Below are 21,999 nucleotides of genomic sequence, written 5' to 3' on the forward strand. Positions count from 1 at the left end.
AGGCTGCAGCGGATCGTCCGATCAGCTGAGAAGGTTATTGGTTGCAGCCTTCACTCCATTGACGAACCGTACACTGCAAGGGCCAGGATGCGAGCGGGTAAAATCATCTCTGACCCCTCTCACCCTGGCCACAAACTCTTTGAATCACTTCCCTCTGGAAGGCGACTCCGTCAAAGGTGCCACAGGCAGACATAAAAACAGCTTTTTTCCACAAGTAGTAGCTCTACTCAATAACCAAAAATCTGTAGCCTCCTTTTGCTCTGGTATTTTATTCAATTCACCTGTTTAATTAATAATGTTTAATTATTAATGTCTAAAGTTTTATGTGTCATTCGTAACTGTCACTGTATGTCATGTTGTCACTTGCTGGCGGAGCACCAAGGCAAATTCCTTGTATGTGAATACTTGGCCAATAAACTTATTCATTCATTAATTCGAATACAAGTATCGACTTTAAAAGTTCTTTTTTGACATTGTGGTCATGCTCCTAGAGAAAGGGATTCAAACAGAGGTTCTGTATTTAACCTCTTAATCTGCAATAATACATAGGAGCAGATAAGCATGAGTAGGTTAGGCCGGGGTAGGAGGGAAGGAAGGGATGTCCAATTGCTGCTGACCAGCTGAACTCAATCTCAGTAATTAAAATATCCATGAGATTTTTGTACTTATTACTGGGAAAAGAGGAAGAAGCCCAGTCATACATATGATGAAGTGGGAATGGGCATGCCGCCCAAAATTAAAATAATTTATAAGATTTCTTATGTTAGGGCATGGATCCATTTAAAACACAAAGAATCCAAACCCCCTCCTTCACCAATAACATTAAGAAAGCTCATGTGCATAGGATGGTTTTGTTAAAGTGGCCAAATTTAGTTCCTGTACTCACCCTGAAGTAGATCATCATAAATATCAAATTCTCAATTGTATTTATGAATGTAAATTTATGTTAACAGTAACCAAATAATTTGATGCAGCTTAATTTGATACAAATGTCTTAATCTGAATATCACATATGTTAGTTATTGCTGCCACAGAGAAATAATTTGATCTTCAGAAGGTGGGAAAGATTTATCCATTCTTGTTTATTAAAATTGAATTATTTCTGGGGATGTTGCAATATTGCAACTCATCCCCAGCACAGGAAATGTGTTGTTAATGCAGATTAAAACTGTCAGTTCCCTACATCACAATGCTTTGAGCAAAACAAACCGAAAGTTAGAGTGGTAGCCTGTGGTTCACAATCTGTGTGTGTTATGTGATGTGCCTAAATTAACTAAATCATAAACAAGAATGTGCAATATAACGATAACTTCAATGGATTTTGAAAGTGGAGTACAAAGCAAATATATGACTTTATCAATGCAGGTCACAGAGGGCAAATTTCATTGGGATTGCATGTTTCAATTGGCTATGAAGTTAATTCTGTTAACCTTGGTCATTTGGGAGCACAGTCTCAAAGCCTTTTCTCTGTGGATGCTGTCTGACCCGCTGAGTAACTCCAGCTTTTTGTGTTTACCTCAAATCAAATGCTTATAAGCAATCAATCCAAATTCAACACATTTGTTTCTGTTGCTTAAATTGACAGGTGGTGAGGCTGCCCCATTTTGGTGTCATATTAAAGGGGCAAATTTACACACTTACTCGCATAGTAAAGCCCCTGTCCCACTTTCACGACCTAATTGGCGACCTCTGCCGTTTGCCCTTGACTCATACTCGCAGCAAGTCAACACGACCTTGACATTTTTTTCAACTCGTCTAGGGTCTTCTAAACTCGTGGATTAGGTCGTCCAAGTGGGACAGGCCCTTAAGTGTCAGCATTTCTAGACAACCTATCAGTACATTGTATCATTACACTGCTGTCTTTCTCTACTGGACGTAATAGTATTATGTGGAGAGGAAGGCAGGGTTAGTGTCTCTGGTCAACAGGATTTTTAGGATTCGGCCGAAAGATCATTGATCTGAATTACTGATACCTGTAGTATCTTTCTCGCTGCTGAGAAATGAGTGTTTCAGCTATTGCTTTTTTTTTTAAATGCCAGACAACCATTGTGATTTCATTTACTGTTTATGTTCCTCAAAATTGTCTCTTTCGCTGGTTATTGTGAAATCACGCCCATAAAATCATAGAAATTTGCACCATTCAGCCCTTCATGACGATGTCAGAATCGCTTGAGTGTTATAAGGTTAATTAGTGTGATGTTAGAAGTTTGGCTTAATCTGTCATCTCTAGTGCATTTCAGTGGCAATCTTTAGTAGAGGCAATGATGGATGAATTAATAAGTTTATTGGCCAAGTATTTACACATACAAGGAATTTGCCTTGGTGCTCCGCTCGCAAGTAACAACACGACATACAGTAACAATTAAGAATGACACATAAAACATTACATTTTAAACATGTGAATGAATAAAATACCAGAGCAAATGGAGGCTACAGGCTTTTGGTTATTGAGTAGAGCTACTACTCGTGGAAAAAAGCTGTTTTTATGTCTGGCTGTGGCGGCTTTGACAGTCCGGCGTCGCCTTCCAGAGGGAAGTGATTCAAAGAGTTTGTGGCCAGGTCGAGAGGGGTCAGAGATCATCTTACCCGCTCGCTTTCTGGATTTTGTGGGTTTAGTCTTATTAAAGGGTTTCATAATAATAACTTACTTTATTTCCTTGCTTTTCATAAAACACAAAAATGGTAGGATGGTCTAAGGAGAGCAATATCAGTACACAGTCCTTTCATGCAGAATCTTCCAAGGTTCTGCAAAGAATGATAATCTCATCTCATATACTGAGCATTGGAAAATAATGCAAAGAGCATATTGGAAAATAATTGGAAAGAGCTGAACCACCAACATCATTAACAAGAAACTCAGATAATTCCATGAATTCCAAGATATCAAATCAGGAGATGAATTCAGCAGCTTTAAAAGTTTTTTAGTAATAGACTATATATCAATAAGCTGATCACCCCAATTACTTTACAAATGAAAAAGTTGAAGTCATACAACAGCCCAACATTTCCATGTCAACCAAGATGCCCCATCTAGTCCGACCTGCCCACATTTGGCCTGTATCTCTCTGAACTTTTGCTATCCATGTAAGTGTCCTTATGTATTCTAAATGTTGTTATAATGCGAAGAAGTGTTGTAGAAAAGTGCTAAAGTTGTGCACAGGAATAAAAATGGGACAGTTTCAAAGATGATATTAGACAAATTAATGTAGGGAATAATATTGGTTTAAAATTGAACTTGAGCTTGAGCTTCTATTTATCTGCCCCCTGCCGTCCTATGCGTGCCCCTTGGCTCTGTTTAAATGAATGGATGGAAAATATATTGTGGTTTTTGTTATGGTGAGCATTCTCCTTCACCTGACACTGGTGATTAATCTTATCACTGTGCAGTAAGGAAGCAATTTTATGTATTAACTTAATTGGATTTGGGGAGGTGTTGGCAATGAAGATTTTTTTTTAAATTGGAAAAGACAGGCATAGAATAAGAGCAGACCCTCCTGAGGTGTATTAAATCATGAGGTGCATAAATAAAATAAATAGCCACAGTCTTTTGCTCAGGTGAAGTGTGTCTAAAACTAGTGGGCACAGTGGGGTAACTAGTGGGGTAACTAGTGGGGTAGCTTTTGCAACTGAAGGAGGTGGGTATATCGAAAAAACTGCCAGAGGCAGGTATAATTACAACATTTAAAAGACACTTGGACATGTACATGGATAGGAAAGGTTTGATCATAAGGTCAAAAGTGATAGGAGCAGAATTAGGCCATTCGGCCCATCAAGTCTACTCTACCATTTAATCGTGGCTGATCTATCCCCCCTCCTAACCACATTCTCCTGCCTTCTCCCCATAACCTCTGACACCTGTACTAATCAAAAATCTGTCCATTGACTTGGCCTCCACAGCCTTCTGTGGCAAAGAATTCCACAGATTCATCACCCTCTGACTATAGAAATTTCTCCTCATCTCCTTCCTAAAAGAACGTCCTTTAATTCTGAGGCTATGACCTCTAGTCCTAGACTCTCCCACTAGTGGAAACACCCTCTCCACATCCACTCTATCCAAGCCTTTCAATCTTCTTTATGTTTAAATGAGGTCCCCTCTCACTCTTCTAAACTCCAGCGAGTACAAGCCCAGAGCACAAATGCTCATCTTAGATTAACCTACTCATTCCTGGGATAATTCTTGTAAACCTCCTCTGCACCTCCTCCAGAGCCAGCATATCCTTCCTCAGATATGGTGCCCAAAATTGCTCACAATATTCCAAACGTGACCTTATCAGCGCATTATAGAGCTTCAGCATTACATCCCTGTTCTTGTATACAAGCCCATTTGAAATAAATGCTAGAATTGAGTTTGCTTCCTCTATTACCGATTTGACTTGCAGATTAACTTTTTGCGAATCCTGCACTAGCACTCCCATCCCTTTGCTCCTCAGATTTCTGGATTCTCTTCCCATTTAGAAAATAGTCTATGCCTTTATTCCTACTACTAAAATACATGACTCCACACTTTGCTACACTATATTCCATCTGCCATTTCTCTGCCCACCCTCCCAACCTGTCCAAGTCCTTCTGCAGAGTCCCTGCTTTATCTACACTACCGGCCCTACCACCTATTTTCGTATCATCCACAAACTTTGCCACAAAACCTTCAATCCTCTTGTCCAAATCATTAATACACAAAGTGAAGAGTAGCGGCCCAAGCACCGACCCCGGTGGAAAATGCGGCCTTACCAGTGCTTTATGGAGCCTCAGCATTACATCCCTGTTTTTGTATTCTAGCCCTCTCAAAATAAATGCGAGCATTGTGTTTGTCCTCTTTACTACTGTTTGGGGGGAACATGCAGCAAATGGGACTAGGTTTGTTGGGGATATTGGTGGGCATGTATGAGTTGGGCCATGGAGCGTGTTTCCGTGCTGTACGACTCCCTGACTCTAATAGAAGCTAGCACTTGTTCAGACATCGTCCCTTTGAGCCGAAGCTTTGAGATTCTTTCTCTTGTACAACATCTCCAGGGCATGTATTTAGAGCAGCCCAATTGCACAGTCTGCAGGAGGAATGAATAAATTCTATTTACCGTTCTGTATTCCATTAAACAAACATGAGCATCTGGGATGATTAAACAAGTAAGGTGTCTTGTGCATCATCATTTGTCAGTGAAGCAACTGGAACAGTTTATGCCAGAGGCATATCTAATTGTTCAGTTTTACGGCAGACCTAGCTACCCTGGTCTTAGTCATTTGGAAGTGGTTGCAGAACCATTAAAAAAGTAAGATTTTTCTCTTTATTTTAAACAACCATGTTTTTAATTAATTTGTCAGTCAAATGTGTCAAGTAGATTCATTATTTTGTAACTAATATATTTATTTTTTAAATTTCTTTTTCAACTACATTTCAATAATCATCAGATATATTTGGAAACAGCCTTAGAAAATGCCTTATGCAGCCATTGTTGTGTATATTGGTTCTTCAGTATCAACAGCACATTGGTCAGTGTCTATACCAGCTCTGATTTAAAGGATGGTTTGCCTTCTTTTCCATGGCTAGGTATCCTTGCTCTGTAGACGCATGCAAAACGCATTATGTGACAAGTTGAGTAGATCCCCCGGCATGAAGATACTTATTGAGATATCTGAGCTATGCTTTTAGACGGCAATCTTTACCTGGTTTTGTGAATGGCTGGATCAAAGATAAAGAGAAGAGCGTTTGTGTTTAAGGTACATTGCTTCCAGTCACCAAATTCATCCTGATAATTGGGGACAAATACACAGGCATGCTCACAATGCTGGGAGATCTGAAGATCCAAGACGTGGTAGTCACAGTAATGTCACCATTGACTCACCTAGCATGGTTAAGTGGAGTTTGTTTATAGAGAAATGGACAGCCCCAGTTATTAATAAAAACACAAAGTGCTGGAGTAACTCAACAGGTCAGACAACATCTCTGGAAAATATGGATAGGCGACTATTCGGGACCCTCTTCATGTTCTCCAGAAATGTTGTCTCATCACTTGGTGTGCTTTATTCGATGAACCAGTATCTGTAGTTCCTTGTATTCCCAGTTATTAATGTCCAGTTGTAAAAGCAGTGAAACTTCATAGAGTCAAAGAGTCTTACAGCGTGGATACAGGCCCTTTGGCCCAACTTGTCCACATGTCCCATCTACACTAATCCCTCCTGCCTGAATTTCACCCATATCCCTCTAAATCTGTCCTATCCATATACCTGACTAAATGTTTCTTAAACATTGCGATAGTCCCTACCTCAACTAGCTCCTCCAGCAGCTCATTCTATATACCCACCACCCATCAGCTGGTTAATATCTCGGTGCTCAAAGAGTTGGTTGACTTGTAGATGTCACTTGGGCCTACCTGGAAAATACAAAGGCAATACAGGAAGAAAAGATGAGGTATGAAGGTAAGCTAGCCAAGGATATAAAGGAGGATAGTAAAAGTTTCTTTAGGTATGTGAAGAGGAAAAAATTAGTTAGGACCAAAGTTGGACCCTTCAAGACTGAAAAAGGTGAATTTATTATGGGGAACAAGGAAATGGCAGATTTGAACAGGTACTGTGGATCCGTCTTCACTAAGGAAGACACAAACAATCTTCCTGATGTACTAGTGGCCAGAGGATCTGGAGTGACGGAGGAACTGAAGGAAATCCACATTAGGCAGAAAATGGTGTTGGGTAGACTGATGGAACTGAAAGCTGATAAATCCCCTGGGCCTGATGGTCTGCATCCCAGGGTACTTAAGGAAGTGGCTCTAGAAATCATGGACGCATTGATGATCATTTTCCAATGTTCTATAGATTCAGGATCAGTTCCTGTGGATTGGAGGGTAGCTAATGTTATCCCACTTTTTAAGAAAGACGGGAGAGAGAAAACAGGGATTTATAGACCAGTTAGCCTGACATCAGTGTTGGGAAAGATGCTGGAGTCAATTATAAAAGATGAGATAGCCGCACATTTGGATAGCAGTAACAGGATCGGTCCGAGTCAGCATGGATTTATGAAGGGGAAATCATGTTTGATTTCTGGATTCTGGAATTTTTTGAGAATGTAACTAGGAAAATGGACAAGGGAGAGCCAGTGGATGTAGTATACCTGGACTTTCAGAAAGCATTTGATAAAGTCCCACATAGGAGATTAGTGGGCACAATTAGGGCACATGGTATTGGGGGTAGAGTGCTGACATGGATAGAAAATTGGTTGTCAGACAGGAAACAAAGAGTAGGGATTAATGGGTCCCTTTCAGAATAGCAGGCAGTGACTAGTGACAAATTTGCAGATGACACAAAGCTGGGTGGCAGTGAGGAGGATGCTATGAGAATGCAGGGTGACTTGGACAGGATGGGTGAGTGGGCTGATGCATGGCAGAAGCAGCTTAATGTGGATAAATGTGAGGTTATCCACGTTGGTAGCAAAAACAGAAAGGCAGATTATTATCTAAATGGTGTCAAGTTGGGAAAAGGGGAAGTACAACGGGATCTGGGGGTCCTTGTTCATCAGTCATTGAAAGTAAGCATGCAGGTACAGCAGGCAGTGAAGAAAGCGAATGGCATGTTGGCTTACATAACAAGAAGAGTTAAATGTAGGAGCAAAGAGGTCCTTCTGCAATTGTACAGGGCCCTAGTGAAACCACACCTGGAGTATTGTGTGCAGTTTTGGTCCCCTAATTTGAGGAAGGACATTCTTGTTGTGAGAGTTGTAAGTCTGTATCATTCTCTGCCTCAGGGAGGTGGAGGTCTAAAGATAGCGGAGTCAGGGCACATGGGGAGAATGCAGGAACGGGATACTGATTGGGGATGATCAGCCATGATCACATTGAATGGCAGTGCTGGCTCGAAGGGCCGAGTAGTCTCCTCCTGTCTATTGTCTATTATCTATTGTGTATTAACATTTGTGGCCATGGTCGCTTTCAAAACTGGAAGTACTGACCTTAGTAGGAAAGTAGTTGTAGTTTTCATTGAAGCAAGTGGTACAGCTGTCCACTGTGCCCCCACTGAAGCTGAGCCTGATGTGAAAATCAGGGAACACCGTTAAAAACTACAGGCAGTGTGGGTGGCGTGCGTGTTGACAGGCGGATTCTGTGTTTTGAAGTATCAGAAATGTTTGGCTTTGCTTCTTTGTTCCCTATCATTCCCTTCAATTAAAGAAATTAAAAGGAACCCCTTGCGTTTGACAGCCACAATAAATGAGCACCACTCATATTAAATTGGGGTGCCTGACAAATGGAAGCCAAATCAATCTTCAGTACCGTCTTAAATTGAGGTGAGTTTAGCACACTGCATGTCTGCTGTAAATTGCAGGTTCCTCCCTGAGATGAGTCCTCCTTCTGGTCTATGAGGTTCTATGATTCATTATCCATTCACTTATTTGAATTAATAATTGAGATGATTTCTCAAATTTTACGAGCAATAATGTACTTCCCACACTGAATTTTTCTTCTAAATTTTCAAACAGTTTAATGCCTGCAAGATGAATGTGAATTTCAAGAGCCCCCAAAACTGTTGCTCTGCCCACATAATTATCACTAACTTGAGCAATTGAGTTTCTAGGCTCCGTTTCACTAGTCGAAAACTAAACTAAAACGGTGGATAAAAATGATATGGAAGAGAATATTTTCACATTTGCAGTTGTCCCATCCAGGAAGAAAGCACTTACAAACCTAAGTAAATAAGATTGATAATTCCACATCTTTGGGGTTTCTTGTTTTCTGCTGTTGATCATTTAGCCATCGGAAATTGATTTTCTATTGAGACCTAACTCCCCATAGATTTGCCAGTCTCAATCATATGGATGTAATTTAGCCAGGTGAGATGAAGATAACGAAATGGGAAACTATGTATTGAATGGTTATATGGATGAATTCACCTTAAACATTCTTGCCTGTTGTATGCAAATAGGGAATTTAATCTTAAAACTTTTATTAGTTTTACTTAATGAAAAAGTACAATACGAAAATACAGTTGTACAGTTGCAGTGGGATTCAGTCTTAATTCCAAAGGTGGAATGGAAGACTCCAGTGTGATTTCTGTGTTGGGAATTCATCAAATCGTGAGAAGATTGATCTCATCATGTGACTCCTGGAAGAAGCTCTGATCACTTTCATGGAGAGACCACATTGCAATACTTCATGTAATTTGAGAAAGATAGACAGACAGCCATAACTTTAGGAGAGCCAGTGAGTTCTCTATGGGGCCAAGCTGGAAAATAGATAAGGGAAGGCATTCTTGTGTAGGAAGGAACTGTAGATGCTGGTTTACTCCGAAGATAGACATAAAAAGTTGGAGTAACTCAGCGGCCCAGGCAGCCTCTGGAGAGAAGGAATGGGTGACATATTGGGACTCGATCCTTCTTGAGAGTCGGGGAGAGCGAACCTCGAGATATGGAAGAGTAAGGTGTGAAAACGACAGATCAAACCAGACGATCATAAAGGAAATGTACAATGGTTCATTGTTAGCTGAGGGAGGGTGACAACGAGGCATACATTTAATTAAATTAATCAGGAGGACAGTGAAACTCATCAGATAACTAGGGTGGGGAGGGATGGAGCGAAAGGGAAAGCAAGGGTTATTTGAAGTGAGAGAAATCAATATTCATACCGGTGGGTTGTAAGCTGCCCAAGCGAAATATGAGATGTTGTTCCTCCAATTTGCATTGGGTTGCACTCTGACAGTGAAGAAGGCCCAGGACTCCCAGGACATTCTTGTGTTGGAGTGGAGGGTATGGAGAAATTTGTGAACAATTAGGAAAATTTCTTGTGGGGTCAGAAGAAATATCAATATGGTGTTTGGATGCAGAATCTTCAATGCCCTGTTATATAGAAACTATACTTGTGATTCTGTAAATTTATTGTAAGTACATTTGAGACATGATTTCTTTGTAAACCAAATAACCATAGAAATGTATTTGATCTTTGCATCAAAGCAAAATATAACAGACCCTGTATAAATATTTATTAACAATTTGCCATAAATAGGAAAAATAAATAAATGTAGATGCTGAGAATCTGAAATCAAACACAGATAATGCTGGAAATACTCTGCAGGTCAAGCAACAGTTTGTGGAGAGAAGTATATATTTCAGGTGAATGACTCTTCATCACAGTAACTACATCTTTCTGCAGATAATGCTGCTTGTTCCTTTGAGTATTTAGCACTTTGTATTTTAATTAGTTTCATATGAGGTTGTATATTAATCTAATATGGCAGAGAATAGAATACATAAACCCAGAGATACATCTGTAACTTTTTTTTTTAAAGTTCAGATATTACCTAATACGTCCAAAAAGCTGAAAAAATGTGAAATTTGTTAACATCAGATCCACAACATAAACTCCCTAATATTATACTGCTCTGCTCCAGGAACAGTAGGGATTAAAGGTTGAGTTTCTGAAGTTGGTATCACTTGCATTTCAGATCTCAGGAAATGGCCGTGAAAGGATTACACCAGCATACACTCTAAGGTACTGGGGAATGCTGGCAAGGAATAAATACATTCAGTGATGGGATGTCCATGGAAAATTCCTTCCAAGGAGGTAGAGGAACTTGCAAAGATTTTAAAAGAATAGTGTTAAGTTTACATCCTCTTTTGCAATGGTGGGGTGTTGCTGAGGAGTATCTATCGGATATGATTCCCTTGTACTAAAGCATGAACATTTGGGAGCCACCTGCCCATTCCAAGTGTGGTTATAGAAATTCCAATGACACTAACATTTTCCACAATTGTTTGGTTGAGATCTTTGGTCTTCTGTGATGAGGCGGTGAGCATTTGGCAGCAGAGGAGCTTGCAATGCTCCTGAGGCAAGGTATCTAAATGTGAGGGCGCCTGACTTTGAGAACAGTGCAGACACTTGTGTGAGTTTGCACATGTGGTTTTCAGAGGTCACCGACAAATCTCATGTAGTAAACAACACTAGCTTGGGTAATTAACCTATAGTTTGTTTTTGCAAGTGTTGTTCTGCACGCTGCCTGTGACTACAGGGGAGATGTGTCTGACTCGTTAAGTTAATTAACGCAAAATTTAAACAATTTTAATTCCTGCAACCTATGCACAGATATGTATCTAGGTAGGCACAAAATGCTGGAGTAACTCAGCGGGACAGGCAGCATCTCTGGAGAGAAGGAATCGGTGACGTTTTGGGTCGAGACCCTTCTTCAGACTCATGTTCTCAGAAACAAACTTCTATGTTTCTAGGTTACAGTTATAGGCTGAAGATTGTGGTCACTATAGGTCTGTGGTCATATTCTTGTGAAAATGGCCGTCAGCAAAGATTGGATGATAACCAGGGGCATATACAGAACCCTTTACATTTTGCTGCTGCATTATTAGGCTGAACATTTCAGCTGTTGCTTCATCTTTGTTGTTTGCAACTCTGAAGAAATTAACAATTCAATTTTTGACGGATTAATTATTGTTTTCCTCTCTTTAAATTTCTGAAGGTTTATCTCATTCTGTGGGTCATTGTTAATGATTTCAAGAGTCAATTGGCAGCTGCACTGAAAGCTGAATAAGTATCTCTGGTTGCCATGGATTTTTAAACTCAATATTAAATTATGCAGAGAGCCATGACAAAATCTGCAGTGCATTACAATTAATATTATTCAGTTCACATATTGATTCAGATTTTGAAAGATCTAAAGAGCATTTTATGTGGGAAAAGTAAAGGAGTGATAGATTGCAAATAAAGAAAGATTATCACATTTTAATTTGCTGCTAATTCATTTCCTTGTTATTTTTGAGTTCATGGAATGAAATGTTCTTTATGTTATTCATAACAGCTGGTAAAAATTGCTTCCACAACACTAAAACTTAATGTTGTACAATCTAAGTAGCAGAACATAGGACAGGTATCGCTATTCTCTGATGAATTCTGTTGGCTGCTTTTAATTTTTCATTGCTTTTTGGCAAATAGAGCTAACAGACTCCAAACTACATGAAAATGCTACATTTGCAGCTGAATTACATCTGTTTGGCTCAACAATGTTGTAAAGAGCTTAATCTCACGCAGGTTGAAGCACAAGCATCTTTATTGTCATCAATATCATCTAAGCAGTACATCACACATTCTCACTACTGCAGCTACTGAAAGGCAGTGGGCAAGTTCTTACACTATAAATGTTATAATTAGGTGGAGTTATAATTACTAAGCATTTTAATTGGCTAACAAGCAATAGCCCATCTACATCTCTTCTTGTATAAATGAAAAAGCAATTAAGGCATTTCGACTATAACGAGTAAATAATATTAAACATAAATCGCCACATCTAGTAATAATGGGGTTAAACATAATCGCCATATTTAATGGGTGGTTTGCTAACCCGCCCGGTCCTCGTACGGTATGGAGCTGCCTCATCAACCTTTTCCTCCGAAAAGTTGACGGCGCAGTTCAGTAAGTCCGGTGGTCTGTGTGGAGACACCGCAGGGGAACTTAGGGAAGGCCGTCACGGGGACACCGGGGAGCTGGTACAACAGGAGCAGTAGGGACAGACCGACACGGGGAGTGGATGGGACTGGTGGCAGCAGGTATTAAGACGGCTGGAACAGTGGTCGATTTAAACTTGAACGGCGGGGCATCAGGACCCTGGAACGGCGGACGCCGTTCCTTCACAGGAAGGAGGTGTTGACGGTTGTGGTTTATCTTTTTTTGTGGTGAAGACCATGGTGGAGACCCAGTCTGAGGGTTCACTGACCTTGGCAATAACTCCAATAGAGACCATACGTTTAAGTTTGTTGTGTATTTTCTCCCGCATGCCGTGAGGGACGCGGTGAGATGCACGTACAATCGGGTCGACCGTATGATCAATAGTGATCTTATATGGAGGGGCATCGAGAGAAGGCAGGTACAGGATACTGAGTTGGATGATCAGCCTACTCCTGCCTATGAATGGCCTACTCCTGCACCTATTTTCTATGTTTCTATGTATTGTAGGCAGTTTGCCGAGTTTGTCGTCAAACAAGTCTTTATAGTTGGATAGCATCTGTTGTGTTGGTTCCTTTGTCAAACAGAGTTTGTGGACAGCACGCCCAAAATAAACCAGACCCAAGTCATGGCATGCATTAATGCCAAGCAGGGTTTCTGAACTTGGTTGGACAAGAGTAAGTTCTTTGTCTGCTCGTTGATAGTACATTTCAAATCAGCTTTACCCAACGGGTGAAGAATTTCCCCTCCGTAAGCATGTAGAGTGGAGGAGTCTTTTTTCATGAGCTCAGTGGTTCTTATCTTGTTGAACTCTTTGAGTGACATGACGGTTACTCTGGCGCTGGTATCGACTTTGGTAATCAGAGGTTTGTGACAGATTATCATGGTCACCGCAGGATCAATCACTTTGCCTGCGGTGCGCAGGTTTAGGGAAAGTACGGTATAGTCAATGTCTATGTTATCAGAGTCGTTCCCATGGGAAACTTCATCTTGCTCTTCGGAATCAGAGTCAGACGGGTCTTGTTGAATCATGTGCAGCTTCGTCCTTGATGTTGTACTCCCACTAGACTGACAACAATTAGCAAAGTGGTTGAGTTTCTTGCAGTTATGACATACTTTCCCATGGGCTACACAAAATTGGCGCCCCTGGGGTGGAAATAGTTACAGTTGGAGCACCTCGTGGCAGGCACACTTTGATCTTTGCGGGACGCAGTTAAAACCTTTGCAAGCCAAAAACATCTAAAAATGTTGACAATTATTTTAATTGTGTTTAGGCTTCAGGCAAGAAACCGTTCATGAATCAAAACAAAATGTTCTGCCTTACTTTAGTAGAAGAATGAGTTGGATATGCAAATATCTGGAAATTGACTGTTACACAAATCCCACTACCTTAATGTTTACATTCAAACTAATTTGTACTTGGTCTTTTGTACTACTTCCAAGTGAAGCATGTATTTCATGTGCTAATGAATCTTAAATTTCACTGTACCTTAATTGGTACATGTGACAATAAACTGACCTTGAAACCTTGAAAGCTTAATAATCCTCTCCCTCGATGTCAGCTAGTTATTGACTTCAGGAAGCAAGGTGGACTACATGAGACGATCAGCATCAATGGTGCGAAGTGGAAGTGGTTGACAGCTTCAAGTTCCTTGGCATAAATATTATCAGCAATCTGCTGTGGTTCAACCACATTGATGCGACAGTCAAGAAGGCACACCAATGCCTCTACTTCCTCAGGAGACAAGAAATTTGGTACGTCACCAATGACTTATAAACTTACATAGATGCACCATAGAAAGCATACTGTCGGGTTGCACCACAGCTTGATTTGTGAACAGCGCTGTCCCAGACCACATGAAATTACAGGGAGGTAGACACAAATGCTGGAGTAACTCAGCGGGACAGGCAGCATCTCAGGAGAGAAGGAATGGGTGACATTTCGGGTCGAGACCCATCTTCAGATCTGAAACGTCACCCATTCCTTCTCTCCAGTTACTCCAGCATTTTGTGTCTACCTTCGATTTAAACCAACATCTGCAGTTCTTTCCTACTGAAATTACAGGGAGTTGTGGATGTAGCCCAGTCCATTGCATAGATCAGATTCCCCACCACAGACTCTATTTATACTTCAGATTGCCTCGGAAAAGCTGACAACTAAATCAATGACTTGGCCCACCTGGTCATTCTTCTCCCCACTCCAGTTAAGCAAACGATACAATTGCTTGAAAGTATGCACCACCAGGCTCAGGAACAGCTTTCCCCCTCTGTACAAGGCTTCTGAATGATCCTTCCATAAGCTATTGTACTATCCGATTCACCTCTACCCCAATGCGGACAATGGACCTTGTCTCTGGAACTGGTGTACTACAATGCTGAGATCTATATTTTGCACTCTGCGTTTTCCCTATTATATTTGAGTTTGGCTTGATTGCATTCATGTATAGATTTGATTTGATTGGATAGCATGCAAAACAAAGCTTTTCACTGTACTTTGAATCACATGACAATAATAAACCTAAACATAAACCTAATGATGTTTGTTAAAAATATTCTCCCATGTTTCTCGTACTCATTTCAAAAAACGTTAAATTGTGAGTTTTATAAGCAATTTGAATGTTAAAAAGCACATATTTTAATTTAACCACGCTGATTACAATAATTTGATATTTAAAATAGATTTTCTCTAGTTCATTCATGCTTATTTAGCCTGTCATGTCTAGCATAGGAATATTATGTATTTTATGGTTATTCATATAATATTGAATATCTTACATTTGACAGAATTTTAGATTCATAGATTCATAGCTATGAATGAATGAATGAATGAATGAATGAATGAATAAGTTTATTGGCCAAGTATTCACATACAAGGAATTTGCCTTGGTGCTCCACCCATAAGTATCATGACATACAGTGACAGTTGCGAATGACTCAGAAAACACTAAACATTAATAATAATAAAACATTAATGATAAAACACCATTGATCAAGCATGTGAACCAACAAAATACCAGATGAAAGGGAGCCTACAGATTTTTGAGCAACTACTCGTGGATAAAAACTTGGTGGCTGAGAGAATCGTCCGATCAGCAGAGAAGGTTATTGGCTGCAACCTTCTCTCCATTGATGAACTGTACACTGCAAGGGCCAGGAAGCGAGCGGGCAAGCTCATCTTTGACCCCTCTCACCCTGGCCACAAACTCTTTGAATCACTTCCCTCTGGAAGGCGACTCCTGACTGTCAAAGCTGCCACAGCCAGACATTAAAACAGTTTTTATCCACAAGTAGTTGCTCAAAAAACTGTAGGCTCCCTTTGATCTGGTATTTTGTTGGTTCACATGCTTGATCAATGGTGTTTTATCATTAATGTTTTATTATTATTAATGTTTAGTGTTTTCTGAGTCATTCGCAGCTGTCACTGTATGTCATGTTACTTGTGGGTGGAGCACCAAGGCAAATTCCTTGTATGTGAATTCTTGGCAAACTTACTTACTTACTTACTTACTTACTTACTTACTTACTTACTTACTTACTTACTTACTTACTTACTTACTTACTTACTTACTTACTTACTTACTTACTTACTTACTTACTTACTTACTTACTTACTTACTTACTTACTTACTTACTTACTTACTTACTTACTTCCATCCATCTGAACACTACCATCAGAGCCCTATCATTCACTGTGTAGGTCCTGCCCATGTTAGCCTTCCCAAAATGCAACACCTCACATTTTTCCGCATTAAATTACATCAACCATTGATTAAGATCCTGCTGCAATTTTTCACAACCATCTTCATGATCTGCAAAACCACCCACTTTTGTATAACCTGCACATTTGCTAATCTTGCCTTGTATGTTCTCATCCAAATCATTGCTGTAGACGACAAACAGTAGTCTCGGGTGCTGTCCGTGCGTAGTTTGCATGTTCTCCCTTTGACCTCCAGTTGTTCCGGTTTCCTCCCACATCCCAAAGAAGTGTGGGTTTGTAAGTTAGATGGCCTCTGTAAATTGTCTGTTGCGTGTAGGGAGTAGATGTGAAAGAGGAATGGCATGGAACTAGTGTGAACGGGTGATTAATGGTCATCCTAGACTCGCTGGGCCGAAGGGTGTGTTCCATGCTGTTTCTAAACCAAACTAATCTAGGCTGATAATTCACAAAAAGCCATACATTGGGAGAGTACTTCAGTCAGATCAGCTGATCTTGTTAAAAAGAGGCAGCATGAAGAGTAAGCCAGTTTGAAGTTATTTTTTGCATGAGAAGGAATATATATGTTGAGGTTCAATGCATATTGTTAATGGGAATAAAGGGGATGCAACAAATGCCCAATGTCCATGCATACATACAACCAAGTAAACAATGCAGCAGAATCAGATAAAGCAGAAATAGGGAATTCAATTAATTCATTAATCAGATGGTATACCACAGGACAGTGTAAAAGCAAACTGATGCGCAACATTATCCACCTCTTATGAAATTTGAAAGTTAATCCAGCCAAAATTGGATTACCAAAATTGTAGCTAAGCAGCAGGAAAATCATTTGTAGGAGCATTATTGGTGAACCAGTGAAGGGAGAGAGAATTGGCACACCAGGCTGTAAAAATATTTATAACATAAAAATGGTCACGATAAAATTCAAGTCAAGAGTGTTTTATTGTCATATGTCCCATATGTCCCCTACTTGCTGCAGCACAACAGAATATGTAAACAGCGATATGTAATTCAGTGATAATTCTTTAAAATAATATCTCAAAGAATTAGATATCACCTTCAGTTGACCTAATTTACATGTGTTTTGAAAATTGAATGGTGCCCAGAACAGAATGTATTCATTACATAAATCTTTTGATTTCTTCCTATTTTTTTTCTGTAGAACATAACATCAGATTGATGATGCAAGAGCTAAGGAGAGCTCAACTTTCCCCTGAAGATGAAGTAAGAATATATTTTTAGCTGCGCATTGCTCACAGTTTTCATTGTGGTTATAACTATTTACTATTCATCATTAATTTTTTATGCTTTGAATATCACAGAAGATCAGGCCTCACACTATAGCTTCAATGAATTTTCGAACAGTAGCAACCTGAGTAGTCCCACTTGTATGCAAAGGTTATTGAAACTATGCCAAGCTATTCACTTTAGAATGTCAAGGGATTTAACATATTTCAGATATATCCTTATATTAACAATGTGTGATTGATGTCAGTTTGAAGAAGGATCTTGACCCAAAATCTTGCATATCCATTCCCTCTGCAGATGCTGCTTGACCCACCGAGTTACTCCAGCACTTTATATTTTCCTCACAATTGAAGCATCTGCAGTTCCTTGTATGTACTGCAAAAGTGGGATGGCATAGAACTAGAGTGAACAGGTGATTGATGTCAGCATGTCGGCATGGACTTGATGGGCCGAAGGGCCTGTTTCCATGCTGTTTCTAAACTCAACTAAACTAAATTGATGATCTACTGATCTACTGTTTAATTTGATATTGATATTTATGAAAGTACAGAACTAGTGTTAATAGTAGCTGGAGGTTTCCACACATTAAATAAAGGCACAGCAGGTAAGTAGTAGGTATTAAGTATTAATATCAAGTCAAGATTGTTTATTTGTCATATGCACCAGATATGAGCCGGAACAATGAAATTCTTATTTGCTACAGCGTTAGAGGAACTTTAGATGCAACAAAAATAAAACGAAATAAACATATAATGAATGATCAGTATTCTAAATAAACTAGACTATGATAGTGCAAAAATTAAAGTACATAGAGCAATTACAGTAATAATAATAATAATGGATGGGATTTATATAGCGCCTTTCTAATACTCAAGGCGCTTTACATCGCATTATTCATTCACTCCTCAGTCACACTCGGTGGTGGTAAGCTACTTCTGTAGCCACAGCTGCCCTGGGGCAGACTGACGGAAGCGTGGCTGCCAATCTGCGCCTACGGCCCCTCCGACCACCACCAATCACTCACACACATTCACACACAGGCAAAGGTGGGTAAAGTGTCTTGCCCAAGGACACAACGACAGTATGCACTCCAAGCGGGATTCGAACTGGCTATCTTCCGGTTGCCAGCCGAACACTTAGCCCATTAGTGCAAGTCGATATCATGCTGTCTTAATGATGGGGCCCACCAAAAACAGAGAAACATAGAAAATAGGTGCAGGAGTAGGACATTTGGCCCTTCGAGCCAGCACCATTCAATATGATCATGGCTGATCATCCAAAATCAGTACCCTGTTCCTGCTTTCTCCCCATATCCCTTGATTCTGTTAGCCCTAAGAGCTAACAGGCAAGAACATTTGGAAATCTGGGACCCCTGTGATCTAATGATACTACTCTGTTCAGCTATGTTTGATAATACTCACCAAACCAGAGATCCATAAAAATGTAAACGGTTGCAATAATTCATTGGGTGGCAAATGCCTGACATCCACTTGAAACTGAGCCTTAGGTTAATAATGGAGCTGCCTGCTATGAACTGCTTCTGAACCTTGGTAGTGTTGGACCAATGTCAAAGATGGAGTAGTGGCTGCTGCGGCAATGAGCCTCCAAAACGCTTTGGAGGGAGAAGGGTTGGTGGAGGAAAGCGCCATGAGTTGACAACTTGCTGGGAAGAGCGGGCAGTGATGCAGTGGAGCCAAGAGAAGCAAGACTACAAACTCCCACAAGAGAGGAAATTAAAAACACCATCGTCATAGTCAGCAATGGACTGCTGACCGAAGAGCTACAGAAATAATAAAAGCACATGTTATGCATCGTCCTGCAGGAGGCAGAAGCCAGTTATATGCCTTTCTCGGGCCATCATAACCAGAATATTCTGATGTCCAGATCCAAGACTTTCAAGATAGATGTTCCCGTACTGTACAGGAAGACCAAGTATGATCTCTGCAAGTCTATCAGGAATGCCAAGAGAGAATTCCAAAACATGCTGGAGGTTCATTCAATCAATCGGATGACAGGTGATCATGGCAGGGCTTGAATACTACACTGGGTTACAAGCCATGTCAGGGGTGATCTTTGGCAACAATGTTTCGCTACCGAATGAGCTTAATTTGAATTTTAATTTGAATTTGAATTCCCTTTCGGTCTGAACGAAATTTCATGCCAGCAGTCATACATATAATAAAAATAACAAAAACACACAATAAACACAAATTTTAACATCCACCACAGTGAGTTCACCAGGCACCTCCACACTGTGATGGAAGGCAAAAATCTTAAAGTCTTTGTCTCTTCCCTCCTTGTTCTCCCTCTGCGTTGAGGCGATCCAGGCCTCCGATGTTGTGACCCCGCCGGGTGACGGTAAGTAAGTCAGTTCCGCGGCTGAATCCAACTCCGCGAACGGGCCGGTTCAAACTCCCTTGTCTTTGATGCCCATTTTGAACAGGCAAACAAAGCTCCAGCAAGGCTCACTCACCCCCATCCCAGAAGCACATGATAAAATAGGCCAAAATCTGCATGGGTTTGTGAAGTGGAGATCTTGTCTATTAAATCTGTTGGAATTCTTTGAGAAAGTAAAAAGTAGGATAGACAAAGGAAAGTCAGTGGATGTTGTTTACTTGGATTTTCAGAATGCCTTTGATAAGGTGCCGCACATGAGGCTGCTAAACAAGTTGCGAGCCCATGGTATTAGAGGGAAGATACTAGCATGGATTGAAGATTGGGAGAATGGCATAGGGTTCAGTGTTGGGTCCTCTACTCTTCACATTGTATATTAATGATTTGGATGATGGAATTGATGGCTTTGTGGTCATGTATGCAGATCATACAAAGATAGGTGGATGGCAGGTAGTGTAGAGAAAGCAGGGAGTCTGCAGAAGGACTTGGATAGATTGGGAGAGTGGGCAAAGAAGTAGCAGATGGAATACAGTGCAGCAAAGTGTACGGTCATGCAATTTGGTAGTAGGAATAAAGGTGTAAACTATTTTCTGAATGGGAAGAGGATTCAGAAATCGGAGTCATAGTCATAGAGTGTGGAAACAGGCCCTTCAGCCTAACTGGCCCACACCGACCAACATGTTCCATCTACACTAGTCCCACTTGCCTGCGTTTGGCCCATATCCCTCTAAACCTGTGCAAAAAAACTTGGGAGTGCTGGTGTCGGATTACCCAAAGGTTAATTTGCAGGTTGAATCAGTGGCAAGAAAGGCAAATACAAAGCTGGACTAGAACATGAAAACAGGGATGTAAAGCTGAGGCTTTATATGGTCCGACCATATTTGGAGTGTTAGAGGCATTGGGTCCTCCATCTGTAATGGGCTTCTGGACTTCTTGACCAGCAGACCTCAGCTGGTTAGAATTAGTCACAACATTTCCTTCAACTGACCCTCAACATTGCTGCCCCTCAGAAATCACAAAAATAAATTAAAAAAATTAGAGTTCACCTTTCTCCACAGCATAAATAAGTGGAAATGTCAGCAAGCTCCTCCTGTGCTGCTGGATTTCCGTGTAGTCCAGGACTGGAGTACAGCCAGGAATTCACTGGCAAAGCTCAGCCGACAAGATTAGGGCTTCAGCATTCACTCAGGAGACCCACATTTGCCAGCATCTGGAAGTCTGCCGGCACGTACCAGCAAATTACAACCCATTTTAACTAGTTATTTTTTGTATCTTGTGCCGATTTGTTGTTGGGGATAATTAATCAATAATATTATTATATCAGCACAATATGGCAATAACATTCCTCACTACGCAGCTAATTTTTTTCTTGAACGTGATGCTCAAAATCTGTTGTACTTCAAATACCCATCCCAAATGACACCAATCTATATTTTTACATGCCACATTTCATTATTAATATCTCTTTGTACCTTAACTTTTTAGGAGTTCCAGTCATGACATAATGATGCCAATGAAAGGATTTGTGAAAAAAAGGTAGATTTTTATGTGCAACCACAAAATCTGCCAGGGAACTTTTTATTTGCTAAAGCCAATTCAAAAAAAGTTAGCTTCAGTTTTAGCACACTTCATTTAGTTCCATTCCTAACCATTACGTTGAGTTTTATTCATTTTCTGCAGGCAGACTCACCTTAAATTATAAATAATTTTAAGACCCCGTGTATCTTAAATTTACTTCTCTTAACATTCATCTTTAACAGCGAACAGACGTTGGCTTTAATTGTGACTTGGTCCAAAAGCTGCTTTCCATAATACTTTCCTAATTTGCATAAATCTGTTATCTATTTGTCTCAAGGTATGAAAACGTCCATATACCACAGTGAGTGCCAACATCTGTTAAAATAGTTGACAATTTAATGAAGATAACAATGCTCTGTTGGTTTATAATTACTGTATTTTGATCTTCAGGCGACTAAACTTTGTGCCAACATGAAAAACTATCTTCAATCCTGTCTCTCCACACTGGGAACAATAGCGCATAATTGAATAATATAAGACAGCAATTGCATGAAGTCCATTTCCTTGCCAACGCACAGCACGATTATTGCCTCCTGAAGTGTGTCCCAACAGATATGGTAAGATATTTTCATTTCCGCACAATCTAGCATCCGAGCATGTGAAATAATTAAGCTCCCTAAAGCGACATTGAATATTTGACCT

The 21,999-nt window shown here is 40.2% G+C and overlaps 1 long non-coding RNA gene across 1 annotated transcript in view; it reads left to right on the forward strand.

The window, feature by feature from the left end:
• Positions 1 to 21,999, forward strand: part of LOC116973158 — a 133,023-nt gene that overhangs the window by 84,609 nt on the left and 26,415 nt on the right. Inside the window, exon 3 of the long non-coding RNA XR_004412006.1 lies at positions 21,748 to 21,914. This is a non-coding gene — a long non-coding RNA (uncharacterized LOC116973158). The remainder of the gene's footprint in view (positions 1 to 21,747; positions 21,915 to 21,999) is intronic.

The sequence above is a fragment of the Amblyraja radiata genome, chromosome 5, assembly GCF_010909765.2.
Source record: "Amblyraja radiata isolate CabotCenter1 chromosome 5, sAmbRad1.1.pri, whole genome shotgun sequence".
In the NCBI taxonomy this organism is placed as follows: Eukaryota; Metazoa; Chordata; class Chondrichthyes; order Rajiformes; family Rajidae; genus Amblyraja; species Amblyraja radiata.